Source organism: Aotus nancymaae, unplaced genomic scaffold (assembly GCF_030222135.1).
Source record: "Aotus nancymaae isolate 86718 unplaced genomic scaffold, 86718_ANA_hifiasm-v0.15.2.pri h1tg000029l, whole genome shotgun sequence".
Taxonomy (NCBI): Eukaryota; Metazoa; Chordata; class Mammalia; order Primates; family Aotidae; genus Aotus; species Aotus nancymaae.
Window position 1 is genome coordinate 76349901 of NW_026988442.1, and position 20208 is coordinate 76370108.

Consider the following 20208-nt stretch of genomic DNA (forward strand, 5'->3'; position numbering starts at 1 on the left):
CATTGGTACATAGTAAGATTGAGGTCATATTCTTCTTAGGTTATTATTTTGAGCCCCTTAGCTCCTCACTAGTAATGTTAATTCTAGTTCCTGGCCAGAGTTTGGTCTGGTTTCACTGTATAGTTATTATTTTTTCTTCTCACAGTTGTTGAGTATATAACAATTAACATGAGATATTGTGACTGTGCAAGTATGCTGCCCCTTCTCTGATTTTTCCTCTCTTGGGTTTTGCATACATAGATGATTCCTGTTGAAGTCAAATTTTTTCATGATGGCTGTAAAATGATTTTTTTTTTGTTTTGTTTTTTTTATGAAAGAAAGAAAGAAAGAGAAAGAGAAAGGGGGAGAGAAAACAGGAGCCTTGTTCTATTGCCCAGGCTAGAATGCAGTCTAAAAATAGGTATTGAAAACCTCTTTTATGCCGATAATTGTGCTTAACAGCGGAGACAGAAAGGAATAAGGGAAGAAAATAACAAACAAACAGCCAACCAATATTTCATTTAAGTCTGTGAAATACTATGCAAATACTGAAGAGTGATTTACTTCCAATTATGTGGTCACTTTCAAAATAGGTGTGATATGATACTGAGAAAAATGTATGTTCTGTGGACCTGGGATAAAGAATTCTATAAGTATTCACTGAGTTTGCTTGTTCCAGGTCTGAGTTCTAATCATAAATGTCCCTGTTAATTTTCTATCTCATTGATCCGTCGAATATTAACAATGTGGTGTCAAAGTCTCCCGCTATTATTGTGCGGGAGTCCAAGTCTCTTTATAAGTTATTAAAAACTTGTCTTATGTATCCGGGTGCTCCTATATTGGGTGCATATATATTTATGATCATTGACTCCTGTTGTTGCATTGATCCTTTTACCATTATGTAATGTCCTTCTTTGCTTCTTTTAGTCTTTATTACTATATAAAGTCTATTTTGTCAGAGACGAAAGTTACAACTCCCGTTTTTGTTTTTTTTCTCTCCATTTGATTGGTGAGTCTTCCTCTAATCCTTTGAGTCTTTATGTGTCCTTGCTTATGAGATGGATCTGGATATAGCATACCGATGGGTTTTGACTTTTTATTCGATTTGCCTGTCAGTGTCTTTGATTGGGGCATTTAATCCATTTAAATTTAGGATTAATATTGATATTTGTGAGTTTAATATTGTCATTTAATGCTATCTGGCTATTTTACCCATTAGTTGATATAGATTCTTCATTATGGAGATACTCTTTACCTTTTGGTAAGTTTTTGGGATGACTGATACTGGTTGTTCCTCTCTGTGTGTAATGCTTCTTTTAGAAATCTCTGAGTGCTTGCTTGTTTGTGAAAAATTTTATTTTTCCTTCATTTATGAAGCTTAGTTTGGCTGGATATGAGATTCTGGGTTGAAAATTCTTTTCTTTGAGGATATTGAATATTGACCCCCAGTCTCTTCTAGTTTGTAGGGTTTCTGCTGAGAGATCTGCTGTGAGTCTGATAGGCTTCCCTTTATGAGTAACCTGACCTTTCTCTCTGGCTGCCTTTAGAATTTTCTCCTTTATTTCAACCCTGGTGAATCTAACGATTATGTGTCTTGGGGTTGCTCTACTTGAGGAATATCTTTGTGGTGTTCTCTGTATTACCTGGAGTTGAGTATTGTCCTGCCTTACTAGGTTAGGAAAGTTTTCCTGAATAATATCCTGAAGAATATTTTCCAGCTTGGATTCATTCTCTTCATGACATTCAGGTACACCTATCAAATATAAATTAGGTCTTTTCACATAGTCCCATATTTCTTGAAGACTTTGCTCATTCCTTTTTACTCTTTCTTCTCTAATCTTGTCTTCTCATTTCATTTCATTAAGTTGGTCTTCGACCTCTGATATCCTTTCTTCTGCTTGATCAATACGACTGTTAAAACCTGTGCATACTTCGTGGAGTTCTCATATTGTATTCTTCAGTTCCATTAATTCACTTATATTCCTCTCTAAATTGTCTATTCTCGTTAGGATTTTGTCAAACCTTTTTTCAAGGTTCTTAGTTTCTTTACATTGGGCTAGAACATGTTCTTTTAACTCACAGAAGTTTCTTATTATCCACCTTCTGAAGCCTAATTCTGTTAAAGGAACACACATGTTCTCCATCAGGCCTTGTTCCCCTGTTGTTGAGGAACTGTGATCCCCTGTAGAGGGAGAGGCATTCTGATTTTGGGTATTCTCAGCCTTTTTACACTGGTTTCTTCCCATCATTGTAAATTTATCCACCTGTCGTCTTTGTAATTACCGACTTTCAAATTAGGTCTCTGAGTGGACGTCCAACTTGTTGATTCCCAGCGCCGGAATCTGAGCAACCCACTGCACCAGCTAAAACAGCAGTATTAAGATTCATGGTGCTTTTCTGCCTGGGAATCTCCAGTCTGGCTTCCCTCTTGAGTCCCTTTTTCAAGCAACTGAATGGGTGACTGCCTTCCTGGAGCTCCAAACGTCGACCAGAAGGGGACCCAATCCCATTTACTCTGCACCGAGAACCGCCGCACCGAGGCCCTGGCAAAACCACCTCGCTGGCCACAAGAGTCACACTGGTTACCTGTGGGGCTCCTCCACTGGGAATCTCCTGGTCCATTAGCAACAAAAATTCGTCTGAAAGTGTGGCGTCCTCTCGTTCTCTGCGCTTTCACTGGGAGCTACAATCCTGAGCTGCTAGTAATCGGCCATCTTGGATCTCTGTCTGTAAAATGATTTATTAATTGGCATTTTATTGTAAAGGAGAGCTCCCCTCTTCTGCCCCATCAGTCTCTCTTTCTTTCTGTCTGTTTCTATTCTTCCATCCATCCATCCATCCATCCATCCATTTTCCCATCCATCCATCCTTCAGTTGGACTCATGAGTTTTTACTGTATTATATCTTAGTTTTATCTGTTTTGGAACTTGTTACAAACAGAATCATGCAGTTTATGTGGCTCTTCTCTCACTCAACATAATGTTTTAGCAATTTCATCTTTGTTGTTTTACCTCTGAATATGTCACGATTATTTTGTTCATTTACTTGGTGAGGGACATTTGGGTCGGCTCTGGTTTAGGGCTCTTATGAATAAAGATGGTCTTAACATTCTTAGACGAGTCCATCTGTGGATGTGTTTTCAATTCTCTTGCTACCTCTTTGGGTGGGAGTCTGTTTTAGCTTTATTTAAAAACTGCTCAATTTTTTCCTACTTAATCAACAATATATGAGAGTTTTAGATGATCCACATCTTTGTCCACATTTGATATTTTTTATTTTAGCCATTCAAAATAAATGGCTATTCGAGAGGTAGCTTATTATGTTTTACCTTGTACTTTGTGAATGATGTTGAACATGTTTCCCTGTACTTATTGGTCATCCTTATATAGTTATATATTATATACAACATATAATAAATTGTGAAATGTTGAAATGTTTTGCCCATGTTTTAATTGGGTTAACTTTTTTTTTTTTTTGAGACAGAGTTTTGCTCTGTCTCCACGCTGGAGTGCAGTGGCACAATCTCAGCTCACTACAACCTCTGCCTCCTGGGTTCAAGTGATTCTTTCACCTCAGCCTCCCAAGTAGCTGGGACCACAGGTATGTGCCACCACGCTCGGCTAATTTTTGTATTTTTAGTAGAGATGGAGTTTCACCATGTTGGCCAGGATGGTCTTGATCTCTTGACCTCGTGATCTGCCCGCCTCGGCCTCCGAAAGTGCTGGGATTACAGGCGTCAGCCACTGCACTCAGCTGGATTAACTTTTTATTATTGATTGGAAGGAGTACTTTTTATATTCTAGATATTAGACTTGCCAGATATGTATATTGTGAATATTTTTCCTAGTCTGTAGCCTCCTTTTAATTTTCCTTATAGTATAGTATTCTAATGAACAGAAAATTTTAACAACAAAATTAACTTATCAAGTTTTACTTTTATAGTTAGTGCTTTTTATATTCTAAGAAGTTTTTTCCTATACCAAGATTAGAAAATCATCTTCTGTTTTCTTCGGAAAGTTTTATAGTTTTAGTTTTTATATTTTGATACATGATTCATCTCAATTTTAAAATATGGGATGAGATAAGAGTTCTAGGTTCTGTTTTCTTTCATACTAATATCGAGTAATTTCAGCTTCATTTGTAGAAAAGTCTTCATTCCCATAAATTGCCTTGGCACTTTTGTGAAAAATTGATTGGCCACATATGTCTAAATCTATTTCCTGATTGTTTCCTTTTGCCACTGGATCTCTTTTTTTATTGTTACCCTTCTTCCATTTTCATTTAGGCTCCAGCTTTCTTAGGCTCAAGTTTTATTTAGTACTCTTATTTCCACTATCTTTTTCTTTTCCGTTCAGGGCCTTATTCTTGTTGCTCTGCATGGCTGTTAAGTCCTAACGTTTTTTGTTGGTGGCTTCTGTAGACACCTTCAACGTAGCAGGTGTTTTTATCATCACTTTGCATTTGAGTTTTTTGTAAATTTTAACTGACCATTGTAAATTACCTTTATTTTTTCTTCAGGCTGCTGCTACATTTTAAAAGATAGTGTTTTACCTAATTTAGCATTTTTAGGTGTTTACGTAAGGAGGGATTTTTAGAATATCTAAACCACCGTAGTACTGGGAGCAGAAGCCTTACAGTTAAATCTTCATTCATTCTGGATTACACTCTTTATCATTATAAAATATCCATATTATAAAATCACTTTATTCTTTTCTTTTGTCCTCTTAATGTAATCTGTAATTAATATCCCAACGACTGTTTCATTCTGTCCATGCTTTCCTAGCATGCTTTTAGCCATCTTTTTATTTTCAACATTTTTGAAACCTTTATATGAATTTTTATGTTACACAGTTAGATTTCACTTTGTTATTCAGTTTGTCTTTTAAGTAACAGTGTTAAATGCACTTTCATTCATAGATATTAGAGATATATTTAGTCTTTATTCAATTATCATAGTATTTGTTGTGGTTTCTGTTGCCTAAATATATGTTACTATATGACCGTTCTATGATCCACTAAATATGTCATTATATAATCCATATTTTCCTGTTTTCATTTAGTATGCACTATTAGTAACTTAAAGGTTTGGTTTGGAATCCATTGGTTATCTTTATAACTAATGTTTTGTGTAATATACTTGGTTCTCAATTTTATTGTGTATTATTTTCTTATTCCCAGTTATTTGGAATGTCATTGGTATATTGCCTTTTTCTCCCTTTCTGTCCTTTCTGAGCACATGATATTGATTGGTTAAATTATTTTTTTGATGTTCACCTTTATTTAGTAATACTTACACTTTTCATTTATAAAAATACATTATTTTCTTTACAAACTTTAATCTTTGCCTATGTTTCTTCTGTACCTCCCATTAGGTATGTAATTTCTGTGTGGTGATTATCTATAACTTATGTTCTCATCTGTAAACCAGATTATTTAAATAGTTAAGTATTTTCATTGCTTCCTTTCAGTCCCTTTTGTTTCTTTATAGTGTCCTTTGTTTGAAGTTATCAGAATTTTTTTAAAAAGAACTAATGTGTCTGGTAACAGTGACTCATGCCTATAATCCTAGCACTTTGGGAGGCTTAGGCAGGGCAATCATTTGAGCTCTGGGGTTCAAGATTTGCCTGGGCAAATGAATGAGACCCTGTCTTGAATGAATGAATGAATACCTAAATAAGTAAATAAAAAGTAATGTGAGGCCAGACGTGGCGGCTAATTCCTGTAATTCCACCACTTTGGGAGGCCAAGGCAGGTGCATCTCCTGAGGTCAGGAATTTGAGACCAGCCTGGGCAACATGGTAAGACCTTGTCTCTACTAAGAATACAAAAAATTAGTCAGACATAGTGATGTGTGTCTGTAGTCCCAGCTACTTGGAAGGCTGAGGCAGGAGAATAGCTTGAACCTGAGAGGCAGAGGTTTCAGTGAGCCGAGATTGCATCACTGCATTGCAGCCTCGGCAACAGAGCTAGTCCATCTTCAAACACACACACAAAGAAATAATGTGAAGTCTATTCCCTAATTTCTTGTACTTTATTTATATATTTTCTTCTTTGTTCCTTCTTTTTTGATATGTAAGAGATGTATGCATTTTTGGAGTACATGTGATAATTTGGTAGATTCATATAATGTGGAAAGATCAAAGTAATTGAGATATCTGTCACCTTAAATTTTTTTTTATGTTAGAAACATTCCAATTTTTCTCTTCTAGCTATTTCAAAATGTACGATAGATTAATGCTAACTATAGTCACCCTATTGATCTGCTGAACATTAGGTCTTATTTCTTCTAACTGTGTATTTGTACCCATTAATCAAGTTCTTCATCCTCCCCTCCCCACTATCCTACTCAACTACTAGTAGCCACTAGTATACTCTGTACCTTTGTGAGATTCACTTTTTTAGCTCCCACATATGAGTGTGAACATGTAATATTTGTCTTTCTGTGCTTGGCTTATTTCAGTTAGCATCATGACCTCCAGTTCCATCCATGTTGCTGCACATGACAGGATTTTATGCTTGTTTATGGCTGAATAATATTCACTATGTATATATATCACATTTTCTTTTTCCATTTATCTACTCATAGGCATTTAAGTTGATTCTACTTTTTGGCTATTGTGGACATTGCTACAATAAACAATAAACATAAGAGTGCAGATATCTCTTGATTTCTTTTCTTTTGGATGTATACCTAATAGTGGAATTGCTGGATCATTGGTATTTCTATTTTTAGTTTTTTAGGAACTTCCATATTGGTTTCCATAGCAGCTGTACTAATTTACATTTCTACCAAGAATGTGCAAGGATTCCCCTTTCTCTACATCTTCACCAGCATCCCTTATTCTCAACTTCTTTGATAAAAGCCATTTTAACTGGGGTGAGATAATATCTCATTGTGGTTTTGATTTGCATTTCTCTGATGATTAGTGATGTGGAGCATTTTTTATATACCTGTTGGCAGTTTATGTATCTTCCTTGAGAATTGTCTGTTTAGATCTTTTGCCCATTTTTTAATTGGAGTGTTTCTGTTTTTGCTAGAGTTTTCTTATATATTCTAGAATATATAAGAATATATATAATATATTTTGACTGTAGCTCCCTTGAGCTCTGCTATTCTTATATATCATTAATTTCTTATCAGATAGACATTTTGCAAATATTTTCTCTCTTGTATTCTAAAAATATCCTTTCACTGACTTTATAATTACACATCTGTTGAGTAAGAAATTCCTCAGGCCCATTTTAATTCGTGGCGCATTTCATTGGCAGTGCTCCACTGTTTGCTATAGTCTAGTCTGAGGGCTCACTGGATTATTTTCTTCTTAGAAGTGATCAATTTTTTATCTCACTACCCATTTTTTGCAGTCCAGTACTAGAATATGTCTTGGCATTGACCTTTATGTTTTTCTTTTTCTTGGATGTGCCATATTCTTTTAGTTTCTAATTTACATTTTTCTCCTATTTCTAGAAACTTTTCTTGAATTACATTGATAACACATTGATAGCAGTTTTTTAGTTCTTTTATTTTGGTTTGCTGCTTTGAAGACATCAAATATGCTTATATTTGTTGATTTGTCTTGGTCTATTTATATTGTTTTTTTCCCTTTTTTGCATTCTTAATTTATTTGTTTTTCCAAAAACTATTTATTTATTTATTTATTCATGAATGAGATGGAGTCTTGCTCTTGTCGCCCAGGCTGGTCTCTGCCTCCCGGGTTCAAGCGATTCTCTTGCCTCAGCCTCCCGAGTAGCTGGCATTACAGGTGCCTGCCTCCACACCCCCCTAATTTTTGTACTTTTTAGTACAAAATTTTAGTAGAGACGGGTTTTGCCATGTTGGCCAGACTGATCCTGAACTCTTCACCTCAGGTGATCCACCTGTCTCAGTCTGCCAAAGTGCTGGGATTACAGGTGTGAGCCACTGTACCTGGCCTTTTTAAAAAAGTCTTCTTGAAATTTCCTTTTCAATCCTGTCCTGTGTGTACTCTCCTATTTTAGCAGTACCTGTTCTCTCTTCTGCTTCCATTTGGTCTTCATTTCAGTTTTGTTTATTTACTTTTTTAAATTTTTCTGACCCGTCAGTTCACATTTTATTTCTTCATCTTTTTGACCGTCGCTCCCCTAAGCTCCTGCATCTCCTCTTTAGGTTTTCTGTGTTATAGAGGTGATTGCTGCTTTAAGTTTATATTTGTGGCAACATATTTGACTGTAATTTCCATCGCTTCATAACTGTTTTTCTTGTGTGTTTACATTTAATTTTCCTTTTTCTTTCCTTTGTTTTATTTGTATAATTTCTTTTTTTTTTTTTTTTTGAGACGTAGTTTCGCTCTTGTTACCCAGGCTGGAGTGCAATGGCGCCATCTCGGCTCACCGCAACTTCCACCTCCTGGGTTCAGGCAATTCTCCTGCCTCAGCCTCCTGAGTAGCTGGGATTACAGGCACGCGCCACCATGCCCAGCTAATTTTTTGTATTTTTAGTAGAGACGGGGTTTCACCATGTTGACCAGGATGGTCTCGATCTCTTGACCTCGTGATCCACCTGCCTCGGCTTCCCAAAGTGCTGGGATTACAGGCGTGAGCCGCCGCGCCCGGCCCGTATAATTTCTTTTCTAAGAATTACTGCTCATCAGTCAATGGAGAACATTTTTTCCTAGCATACTGTTTGTGAAAGGTAATCTTGGAGGCTAGAGCAATGTTATAGACTAACGCCTATTCTCCTTAAGACACTATTTTTGTATGTAGTTGATTTCTCTTCATTATATAGCATACTTTGTTTTATTATAATTTGCTTTCTTGTGCTTTGTGTATATTATGGTTTTTACAATTTGAAAGTTTGTGGTATTCCTGCATTTAGCACGTCTTTTAGCACCATTTTCAAACAGCACGTCTTAAGTTTGTGTCTCTGTGTCATATTTTAGTAATTCTCAATATTTCAAACTATTTCATTATTACCATATCTGTTATGGTGATCAGAGATCAGTGATTTTTTTTTTTTTTTGAGATGGAGTTTCGCTCTTGTTGCCCAGGCTGGAGTGCAATGGCGCAATCTCGGCTCACCTCAACCTCCGCCTCCTGGGTTCAGGCAATTCTCCTGCCTCAGCCTCCTGAGTAGCTGGGATTGCAGGCACGCACCACCATGCCCAGCTAATTTTTTGTGATTTTAGTAGAGACGGGGTTTCACCATGTTGACCAGGATGGTCTCGATCTCTTGACCTCGTGATCCACCCGCCTCGGCCTCCCAAAGTGCTGGAATTACAGGCGTGAGCCACCGCGGAGATTAGTGATCTTTAAGTTTACTATTATAGTTGTTATGAGGTGCCATGAATCATTCCAGTTCATATAAGATGGTGACCCTAATGGATAAATATTTTGCGTGTTCTAGCTGCTCCACCGACTGGCTCTTCCTCTGTCTCTTTCCCTCTACTCAGGCCTCTACATTTTCTAAGATAAAACAATATTGAAATTAGGCCAGTTGGTAACCCTATAGTGGCCTGTAAGTGTTCAAGTACAAGGAAGGATAATACATCTCTCACTTTAAATCAAAAGCTAGAAATGATTATGCTTAGTGAGGAAGGCATGTGGAAAGTGAATGTAGGCCAAAAACTAAGCCTCCTGTGCCAGACAGCCAAGTTGTGGATTGCAAAGGGAAAGTTATTGAGAAAAATTAAATGTGCTGCTCCAGTAAATAAATGAGAGATAAGAAAGCAAAACAGCCTTATTGCAGATGTGGAGAAAGTTTCAGTTGTGTGGATAGAATATCAAACCAGTCACAACATTCACTTATACCTACCAAAGCCTAATCCAGAGCAAGACCCTAAGTGTTTTCAGTTTTATGAAGGTTGAGAGGTGAGAAACCTGCAGTGGGTTATGAGGATTAAGGAAAAATGCCATCTTCATAACATAAATGTGCAGGCTGAAGCGACAGGTGTTGATGTAGAAGCTGCAGGAAGTTACTCAGAAGATCTGGCTAAGATCATTGATGAAGGTAACGAAACTAAACAACAGATATTCAATGTAGATGAAACAGGCTTCCATTGGATGAAGATGCCATCTAAGACTTTCATGGTTAGATCAAAAGGATCACATTTTCATTACCATATTTTAGCAATTTTTTTTTTTTTTTTTGAGACGGAGTTTCGCTCTTGTTACCCAGGCTGGAGTGCAATGGCGCGATCTCTGCTCACCGCAACCTCCGCCTCCTGGGTTCAGGCAATTCTCCTGCCTCAGCCTCCTGAGTAGCTGGGATTACAGGCACGCGCCACCATGCCCAGCTGATTTTTTGTATTAGTAGAGACGGGGTTTCACCATGTTGACCAGGATGATCTCGATCTCTTGACCTCGTGATCCACCCGCCTCGGCCTCCCAAAGTGCTGAGATTACAGGCTTGAGCCACCGCGCCCGGCCCAGCAATTTTTTTTTTTTGAGATGGAGTCTTGTTCTGTTGCCAAGGTTGGAGTGTAGTGGCACAATCTCGGCTTACTTCAATCTCCGCTTCCCAAGTTCAAGCAGTTCTTCTGTGTCAGCCTCCTGAGTAGCTGGGAGGAGTGTGCCATCATGCCCGGCTAATTGTTATATGGTTAGTAGAGATGGGGTTTCACCATACTGGCCTCACTGGTCTCAAACTCCTGACCTCATGATCTGCCTGCCTCCCAAAGTGTTGGGATTACAGGCATGAGCCACCGCACTCAGCCTTAGCAATGTTTTAAAACTAGGATATGTACATTGTTTTAGACGTAATTCTATTGCACACTTAATAGGTTACATTATGGTGTAAACATAGCTTTAATGTACACTGGGAAACAAAAAAGTCTACGTGACTCACCTTTTTATGATATTAGCTTTATTTAGGTGATACGGAACAGAACCTGCAATATCAGGTATGCCTGTACCAGTCTGACAGTATTGTGACCAACTATAAAAGTTAAATGCCATGTTTATGACAGCACCCTGCACAGTGCCTGTAGGGGAGCAGACACCGTAAATGGTGATTGCTATAATAATTATTGTAATAATCTATCTCATTCTGGGCTGAACCTCATAATATCTTGGAGGTATGCCCGTATCTTCTGAATCAAAAGAAAGATGGCTAGCAGGGAAAAGACTCCTACATGTGCCTGCCTTGATATGACTACTTCCTACATTCAGCATTTGTCATTGAGCCTTGCCTGCTTCTCTTTTCCTATAGCCAGACTGGCCCCAGGGATAGAGAATGTACATATCATCCTGTGTTGCTGCAAATAAGGGATTCTTGACTTTGCAACACAGCTATTCCTCTTACTTTGGAACTGTGTTTGGCTGTTATGTTTTGGTTTGTTTTGTTTCTCTGAGATGTATAGCTTGAAGTGTTTTTTTGTGGTATACTCCCTCAGTTATTGGGGTTTTAAAAATATATTTATTTTTATTTATTTATTTTTAAGACGGAATCTCATTCTGTTGCCCAGGCTGGAGTGCAGTGGCACCATCTTGGTTTACTGCTACCTCTGCCTCCCAGGTTCAAGTGACCCTCCCACCTCAGCTTCCTGAGTAGCTGGGATTACAGGTGCCTGCCACCTCACCTGGCTAATTTTTTGTATTTTTAATAGAGATGGGGTTTCACCATATTGGCCGGGCTGATCTCGAACTCCTGACTTCAAGTGATCTGCCCACTTCAGCCTCCCAAAGTACTGAGATTACAGGTGTGAGCCACCATAATATTTAGGATATTTATTAAATATTTGAATTTAATTAATTAATTTTATTTTATTAATATTTATTAAATATTTAAAAACCTGGCTTTGTTTTTGTAAACATTTAATACTTTTATCTGGGTTCCCGTGCGGCCGGCACGTCTGCCGGGGACTCTTGGCCAGCAAGAGGATTCCAACCTGAATAGGGGAGTGCGCTGGAAGAAAAGACAGAAAAAATAGGTCCGGAGGGTCAAGTGGGCTTTTGCTCAAATGACAAATTTATTTTTGCACATAGTTAGTATATATATCTTTGTCCTACTTCATTTGCAGGAACAGACACCAATATCTCATACATCAAAGGGAACAGAAAGTCCTGGGATACAAGCTTAGGCAGCAGATAACACAATAGTAAAATCAGGTACATAATCCGATACAATCAGGTCATCCAGACGGGCCTCATTATCAGGTTGGGGAAAGCTAAAGTTAAAAAGTTAACTATCTATGCAAGGCACCAGAGAGGCAGTAAGCCTGTTAACTGTGCAAACAGCAGTGAAAACTAAAGTTAAAAAGTTAATTATCCATGCAAGGCACCAGAGAGGCAGTAAGCCTGTTAACTGTGCAAACAGCAGTCACAAGAACAAGCACAGGACCCAGCAAATGGGTAGACAAAGTCATAAAAAGCAGAAACAGAAAATAAACACAGTGTCTTCTCAGACCACATAGGTATCACCTTATCGTCTAGCAAAGTTGCTTTTAGATATCCTTTGATCTCAGTTTAACTTTCCCCGATCTCGACTGCCTCCAACGAGAAACTGTGTCCGGGCTCAAGCTCACCATATGGTGAGGCCCAATTCTGAGGGACCTCACATGGGAGCGATCCCCACACTTTTAGTAACCTATCTTTTTTTTTTGCCATTTGAGATTTTTAGATTTCTGCCAGTTTTTCATACATATCTAATAACCATGCATTAAATCTTTGAATTTCTGCTTCATCAAGCTTAGTGTTAGATACATTACCTAATATTTTTATTAACAAGTATTTAAGTCATGTATTTATTTCTGGATATGTATATTTATGAATATACATGGTTAAAAATAATTGACAAATGTATTAATAGATGAAATTTTTAGTATACAGTTGAAAAAGAACATTTGCTATTTGTCATGTAGATGTAAGAAGCCTGTGATTGAATAAAATTATTAGGCTTAGCATTGTAGATTGTCTTTTTTGCCTTTCTCATTAGTTCATAGTCTTCGTATGGATATTGTTCTGAAATTAAATGAATTTCATTGTTTTCTGGAAATTCTGGCAGAGCAGTTTAATTGTCTATCTGTTGGGGGAAGAGAAGACTGTGGTATTTAATGCTTTTGCAAAAGGGATAAGAGAAGATTTTGTAGTAATTTTTATTCTTTAAAAGTATCACTTGATGACAACCTAATTTCTTTCATTTTTTTCTCTCCTAAAATTGAAAAGTTTTTTGTTATATTACTCATTTAGATGTGTTGTTTTTGTTATGTTATAATCCTTAATTATTTGGCTGATTGTAGATTGAATTTTTGCATTAGTGAACAAAAATCTTGAAACACCTGGTGGTTTTGCTATAAAAAGATTCTTTGTTAAATTATTTTAAGAGCATAAATTTCCATGCTTAACATCTCAACCTAACAAGGTAAGGTTACCAAGTGAAAGTATGAATGAACCCTAAGTATAGGTAGAAAAAAGCCAAAACAAATAAGTTACAAAAATTTAATTAATGGAATACTGCCTGATTCATCTAATTTATGAGAAATCGTATCTTGGCATTCTGAATCGTATAATTTCATTTGTAGAATAATGTCATTGTTTTGTCCCCTCTTCAAGTAGGGTAGGTCCTGTAAGAGTGTCTAAAGAGAGACTTGGCTGTTTGTGTCTGTTATTCATGCATATATCAGTAGGTGTTTGTTTTTTTTTTTTTTGAGATGGAGTCTTGTTCTGTCACCCACGCTGGAGTGCAATGGCACGATCTCGGCCTACGGCTCTGCCTCCCGGCTTAATTTTCCTCCCTTAGCTGGGGTTACATACAGGTACCCACATCATGCTGGCTAATTTTTGCAGTTGTGTAGAGATGGGGTTTCACTGTGTTGGCCAAGCTGGTCTTGAACTCCTGACCTCAGGTTATCTGCCTGCCTTGGCCTCACAAAGTGCTGGGATTATAGGCATGAGCCACCTCACCTGGCCAATAGGTGTACTTTTTAAATAGATGAACTTAACTGCTGTTTTCATGTTAGATAAACTTTCTACTTTATCAGACTCTTTATCTGAAAGTACACTTCCACAATTCTCTAGCCTGTGAATTTCGGAATAATATTAAGTTGCGTTGGTGAATATATATACTAATATCTGTTAGAGATATGCATATATAAGAACAAAATTGCAATGCCACTACATACATACCCACCAGAATGACTGCATTAAAAAAAAAACAATACCAACAAGGATGTGAAACAATTTTAACTGTCTTATACTATTGTTCAAGGGGAAATTGGAACAACTACTTTGGAAAACTATTTGGCAGTGTCTACTGTAGATGAACGTACGTGTGTTCTGAGAGCTAGTAATCCTTCCTGTAGGTATATAAGTATACATAGCATACATATAAGTATATATACACACTTACATATGTTTACATGTATACATATATAACATAATATATATGTGTATTTGTATACATATATTCGTATATATGTATGTTTATATATATATACATATATACAAATATATGTAAATATATTTATATTTGTACATGTTTATATATACATATATGTATATTTATATGCATATATGCATATATGTATATATAAAACATGTAAAATATATATTTACATATATACAAATATACATATATGTATGCCTATATATACAAATATACATATATGTATACTTATATAAATATATACATGTAACATATACATATAAACATCTATATTATTTATAAACATATATATGTTATATATGTAAACATATGTACTTATATATATGTTTATCAAAAGTGTAGCAGCTCTATTCATAATAGTTGGCTTCAGCTGTTTATCCACCCTACTATGGGAGATAATTGTGGTATATTCACATAATGGAAAACTTACAATGAGAATGAAAAAATTTATAGCTACCATAAGAACCAGATGAATCTTTCAAACATAGTATTGAGAGAAGTAAACCAGCCATAAAAGACATATATTAATTTTACATACATACATTTATTGTATATGTTCATTTACATAATAGATACATAAGATACTAATTTATGTATAATCACTTATGTGAAATATAAATAACATGTTAATCTATGGTGTTCAATGTCAGTCATTAGCCAGCATTCAGTGGAGGTTAAGGTGTTGTGAAGGGAAGGGGCCACAAGAGAGGCTTTCAGGGGTGCTGACAATACTCTGTTCTTGAACTTCATGCTGTTTATATGGGTATGTTCATTTTATGAAAATTGTTAAATTTTCTTAAGCCGTATACTTGAGATTTGTGTAATTTCTGTATTTTTAATACTTCAGTAACAGGTTTACCAAAATATTAAATGTGCTTTGCTTTTCCATTATATAAATGCAATGTATATGTGTATATTTATATATTTGTGTCTGTGTTTATATATATTTTAAAACATCAACACTATTGAAATAGTTCTATATTAGGTATTTTATCCAAAAGAAAACAAATTCTAATAAGCAATAAAAAAGTGTGTGTTTTTGGGGTGTGTGTGTGTGCGTCTGTGTGTGTGTGTGTCTTTCCAGACTGAACTGTTAACATGCTATTTTCTTTTCTTTTTTCTTTTTCTTTTTTCCTTTTTTTTTTTTTTTGAGACAAGGTCTCATTCTGTCACTCAGGTTGGAGTATGGTGGAATTATGGCTCACTGCAGCCCTGACCTCTAGGGCCCAAACAGTCCTCCTTCCACCTCAGCCTCCTGAATAGCAACCATAGGCACATACCACCATACCTGGCTAATATTTAAATTTTTTGTAGACATGGAGTCTCACTGTGTTGCCCAGGCTGGTCTCCAACTCCTGGGCCTAAGCAGTCCTCCAGCCTTGGTTTCCCAAAGTGCTGAGATTACAGACCTCTGAGCCACTACACCTGGCCTACTCTGTGTTTTCTTATACTACTTAATTAGTCAATTCTAGCAGGAAATAGAAATTTATTCAAATGATTCAACTTAAAAGATTTTAGTGGGAAACTGTTTCAGAAGTGTGAGTAAGGTTAATGTGGCCATTAGTCACATCAGGTCTCCTCACACTGGGGGTCACCACCTGTGATATTGATTACTACCAATGAAGGTCTGTCCTGCAGACCCTGACTTAGCGACAGATGAATGAAATATACTTTCATACACCAGAGTACAGTGTAAGATTTGGGCTAGGTTGTCATGAGCTGCTTTTAGAGTGTTATTGCAGCTAACCTACGGCTACTCCCTTTTTCTCCTCACATTTATTCAGTATAGATACAATAACAGAGGTTCTAAGTCAACAGTGTTGTAGGTAATTAACATGGTTAAAAGAGTGGTTTTATGAATGATAAAAGGTTTTGGTTTTGGGACTCCAAGCAGAGTAAACACCATTAAGGGGTAATTCCCCTTCAACCTCCCCCTGAGAGGGCCATCAGACACAAAGTTTACATGAGTAAACAGAGTAGAGACAAAGGAATGTGGGGTAAACAGACTTAATTGGGGAAACTTTTATTATCCCTAATCTTTACCCTATGACCTAATGCTCTAAGGTAAGAACTGGCTGCCTTCAGCCAGTCACATTAAACCTTTTGGTCTTCCAAAAGGTTTGAGACTATAATCTTACACTTTCCTTAATACTTCCCTTAATATTTTGACAACCACCCTGAGTGAATCTCAACAGTTAAGAGAGCCAGCAGTTTCAGTCATGAAGAAACCAGCAATACATAGCGGCCAGTTATGACCATTCCTAGGCCTGAGAGAACAAGTATAGCCTAGTGGGCTTTGGAGCTAAGGAAGAGGCATTGCAGGCAGTATCCAGCTACTACCAGACCTTCCTCTACCATTCCTTCTTCCTGTTGTATAATCTCCAGGTGGTACCTCCATTGAGCTAGTTGGCAAGGGAGTATTCTGTAGGAGGGGGCAAATGGAGAATAATCAGCATAACTACTTAGACTTTGGAAAACTCCAAAGAATTACTATAGACTATGCCTTTTTCCCCCCGATCACCTTTTGCCTCTGAAGTTCCATTTTGGGTATTTTCATGTTGCATGTACATATCTATCTTTCTTTATCCTTCTCTCTGGTTATGTGTATGTATATTTACATATAACAGAGAAAAAGACATACTGTACTTGACAGCAAATAAAATGAAAATTAAACACTAAATTTAAAATCAACACTAATTAAAAAAGATGATATATAAGCAAATATGATGATAAGAGTTTAAAATAGTAAAATATGTTGTTAGAAATATAGAGAAGGTAGACACGGTAGTTTATGTGTATAATCCCAGCACTTTGGGAGGCCATGGTGGGAGGATAGCTTGAGCCCAGGAATTTGAGACCAGTCTGGGCAACAAAGTGGGACACTGTATCTATAAAAATGTGTTTTTTTAATAAAAATTAAAAATTAGCCAGGGCATGGTGGCACATGCCTGTAATCCCAAGCTACCTGAGAGGCTGACGTGGAAGGATCCCTTAAGCCTGGGAGGTCAAGGCTGTAGTGAACCATGATCATGCCACTGCACTCTAGCCTGGGATATGGAGTGAGACCCAGCCTCAAAAAAAAAAGAAAAGAAATATGGAGAGCTAAATATTTGTTGGATATTCTGATTTTCTCTCAACTGAGGTTTGTGACATAATTACCCAGTGTTTTGTACCGGAAAGAAAATGTACAAAGTATAGTACTGCCTTTTGTTTTATCTAAACACTAAGAATTTTCAAGTGTAGTGTTCGCTTTGGCAGCACATATACCAAAAAAAAGAATTTTCAAGTGTATATAGAAATACAGAGAAGAGTAAATGATCTCCTTGGGTGGATACCACCCAACTTTAGTAATTATGAACATTTTGCTAGTTTTTGATTGTTCTGTCCTGTTCCTTATCTACAGACATACTTTCCTTTCCATGGAATGTTTAGTAGTAAATTTAAGAAATTATACTTTACCCATAAATACTTCTGTTATTTTAATCTAACAAATCAGAAACTTTTTTCATACATACAGTGTTATTATCACAGCTATGAAAATTTAATTGCTCAGTATAGCTAATGTTTGGTCCATATTAAAATGTCCCCACTTACTTCAAAAGTGTTTTCATGCTGTTGGTTTATTCAAATTAAGATCCATACAAACTCTGCACATTGAGTTTAGTTGTGTCTTTAACTTTATTAGACCAGCAAACTTACTAAAAATTTTAATTTTTTTTTCTTTTGAGACGGAGTATCATTCTGTCATCCGGGATGGAGTACAGTGGTGTGATCTTGGCTCACTGTGACCTCTGCCTCCCAGGTTTAAGTGGTTCTCCTGCCTCAGCCTCCTGAGTAGCTGCGATTATAGGCACCCATCACCATGCCTAGCTAATTTTTCTATTTTTAGTAGAGACTGGGTCTTACCATGTTGGCCAGGCTGGTCTTGAACTCCTGACCTCAGGTGATCCTCTCACCTCAGCCTCCCAAAGTGCTGGGATTACAGTTGTGAGCCACTACACCTGGCCAAAATTTTAATATTTTTATTTGCCTTATTAGACACTTTAATTTTTTCTTTGGTTCATATAAATATCCATGAGCCCTTTGTATGTTTTTGTGAATCCCCAAAAGGACTTAATGAAATAACTTTAAACTTGGCCTTTCTGGAAAGTATCTGTGTAGTGCTTAGCATTGCATTAAATACTTAATAACATGGAGCTAGAACAAAAGAAGCATGAACTTTGGCCAAAGCTGGCTTTAGGTTCTCTCCATTCCTTCCATGTCAAGTGTATGCCCATGCCACCACTGTAATCTTGGGCATACTCTTAAAACCCTATGAACTTGAGCATGACAACATGATGCCCAGTTCAAAAGATATAGTTAAGAAGTGTTAGATTTAATTATTGTGAGTTAGTTATTTACATATTTATGAATAGATGAATTGTCTCTGCAAACTGAGGCTTTCAGAATGACTGCAGGCAGAGAAGTGGATGGAGGGCAGGAAGAGGATCCTCTCTAGCAGTGAAGACGTAATTGAGACCCCAATGTTAAGTGAATGCTTGTGTAAGTGTAGACTGTGTAAGAAAGGGTTTTCTTCTATTTAGAAACTAGAAATTTGAGAATAGTAACAAAACACAGAAGAATATGTTGCATTTCTAACAACAATTAAAACTGGCTACTGGGTAAGTGAATGGTTGATTCCGTTGTTAGGCTTCAAGAAATGAGGAGACCAATAAATGAAGTGCAAGGTAGAACAGCCCTTTTGTCTGCAGAACAGAAATCCCATGGTTCTTTTCAGTTCATAAAGGCAGAGGCAGATGGCCAGGATCATTCTGAAAGTCAGTGTGTGAATGGGAGTGTGGGGGTGGTGTGTTTTTGGATTAAGGTAATGCCTTTTTGAGTTGCATTTCAATTCTCAGCTTATGATACCTCACTGGTATGTATAAATCCTTTATTTTCTCTATCTTAGAAGAAATAATTTTGAACACCTAGATATTGAACTTTCAGCTTATCATAGTAACTGTACTATATTTAAACCAAAATACAAGTATTCTCAAAACTGTTTCAGTATCCATCCTTATATTAGTCCTTTTAGCATTGCTATAAAGGAATATCTGATGCTGGGTAATTTATAAAGAAAATAAGTTTATTTGGCTCATGATTTTACAGGCTGTACTGGCATGATACCAGCATCTACTTGGCTACTGGTGAGACCTCAGGAAGCTTTACCCATGCTGGAAGGTTAGCAGCGGGCATATCATATGGAGAGAGAGGAGGTGCCAGGTTCTTCACAATCAGATTTCATGGTAAATAAAATGGCGTAAATTCACTTCTAGCCATGGGGAGAGCACTGTGCCCCCATGAGCCAGATTCCTCCCATGAGACCCTACTTCCACCACTGGGGATCACTTTTATTTTTTTGAGACGGAGTGTTGCTCTGTTGCCCTGGCTGGAGTGCAATGGCACGATCTCGACTCACTGCAGCCTCTGCCTCCTGAGTTCAAGGAATTCTCCTGCTTTAGCCTCCTGAGTAATTGGGACTACAGGTGCACGCTGCCATGGCTGGCTAATTTTTGTATTTTAGTAGAGACGGGGTTTCACAGTGTTGCCCTGGCTGGTCTCGAATTCCTGAGCTCAGGCAATCCACCCTCCTCGGCCTCCCAAAGTACTGGGATTACAGGCATGAGCCACCGTGCCTGGCCTGGAGATCACATTTTAATAAGGGATTTGGAGGAGACAAACACCCAAATTATATCAATTCCTTGAAAGAGGAAATTTAAGGCTAAAGTTGGGTTAAGTCAAAAATGGCAGAATCCAGTGAATTTATATTATTGACTAAAACTGAACTGAAACTAATTGTTGGTTTTAGCATTTTAGATTAGTTGTTGGTT

The 20208-nt window shown here is 37.1% G+C and overlaps 1 protein-coding gene across 18 annotated transcripts in view; it reads left to right on the plus strand.

The window, feature by feature from the left end:
* Positions 1–20208, plus strand: part of ZRANB3 (zinc finger RANBP2-type containing 3) — a 313593-nt gene that overhangs the window by 27157 nt on the left and 266228 nt on the right. Inside the window, exon 2 of one of the 18 annotated variants that reach the window (XM_064382818.1) lies at positions 3463–3579. The exons of the other annotated variants lie outside the window; for them this stretch is intronic. The gene's annotated coding sequence lies outside the window, so the exon portion shown is untranslated. The remainder of the gene's footprint in view (positions 1–3462; positions 3580–20208) is intronic. 18 annotated transcript variants of the gene reach the window in all.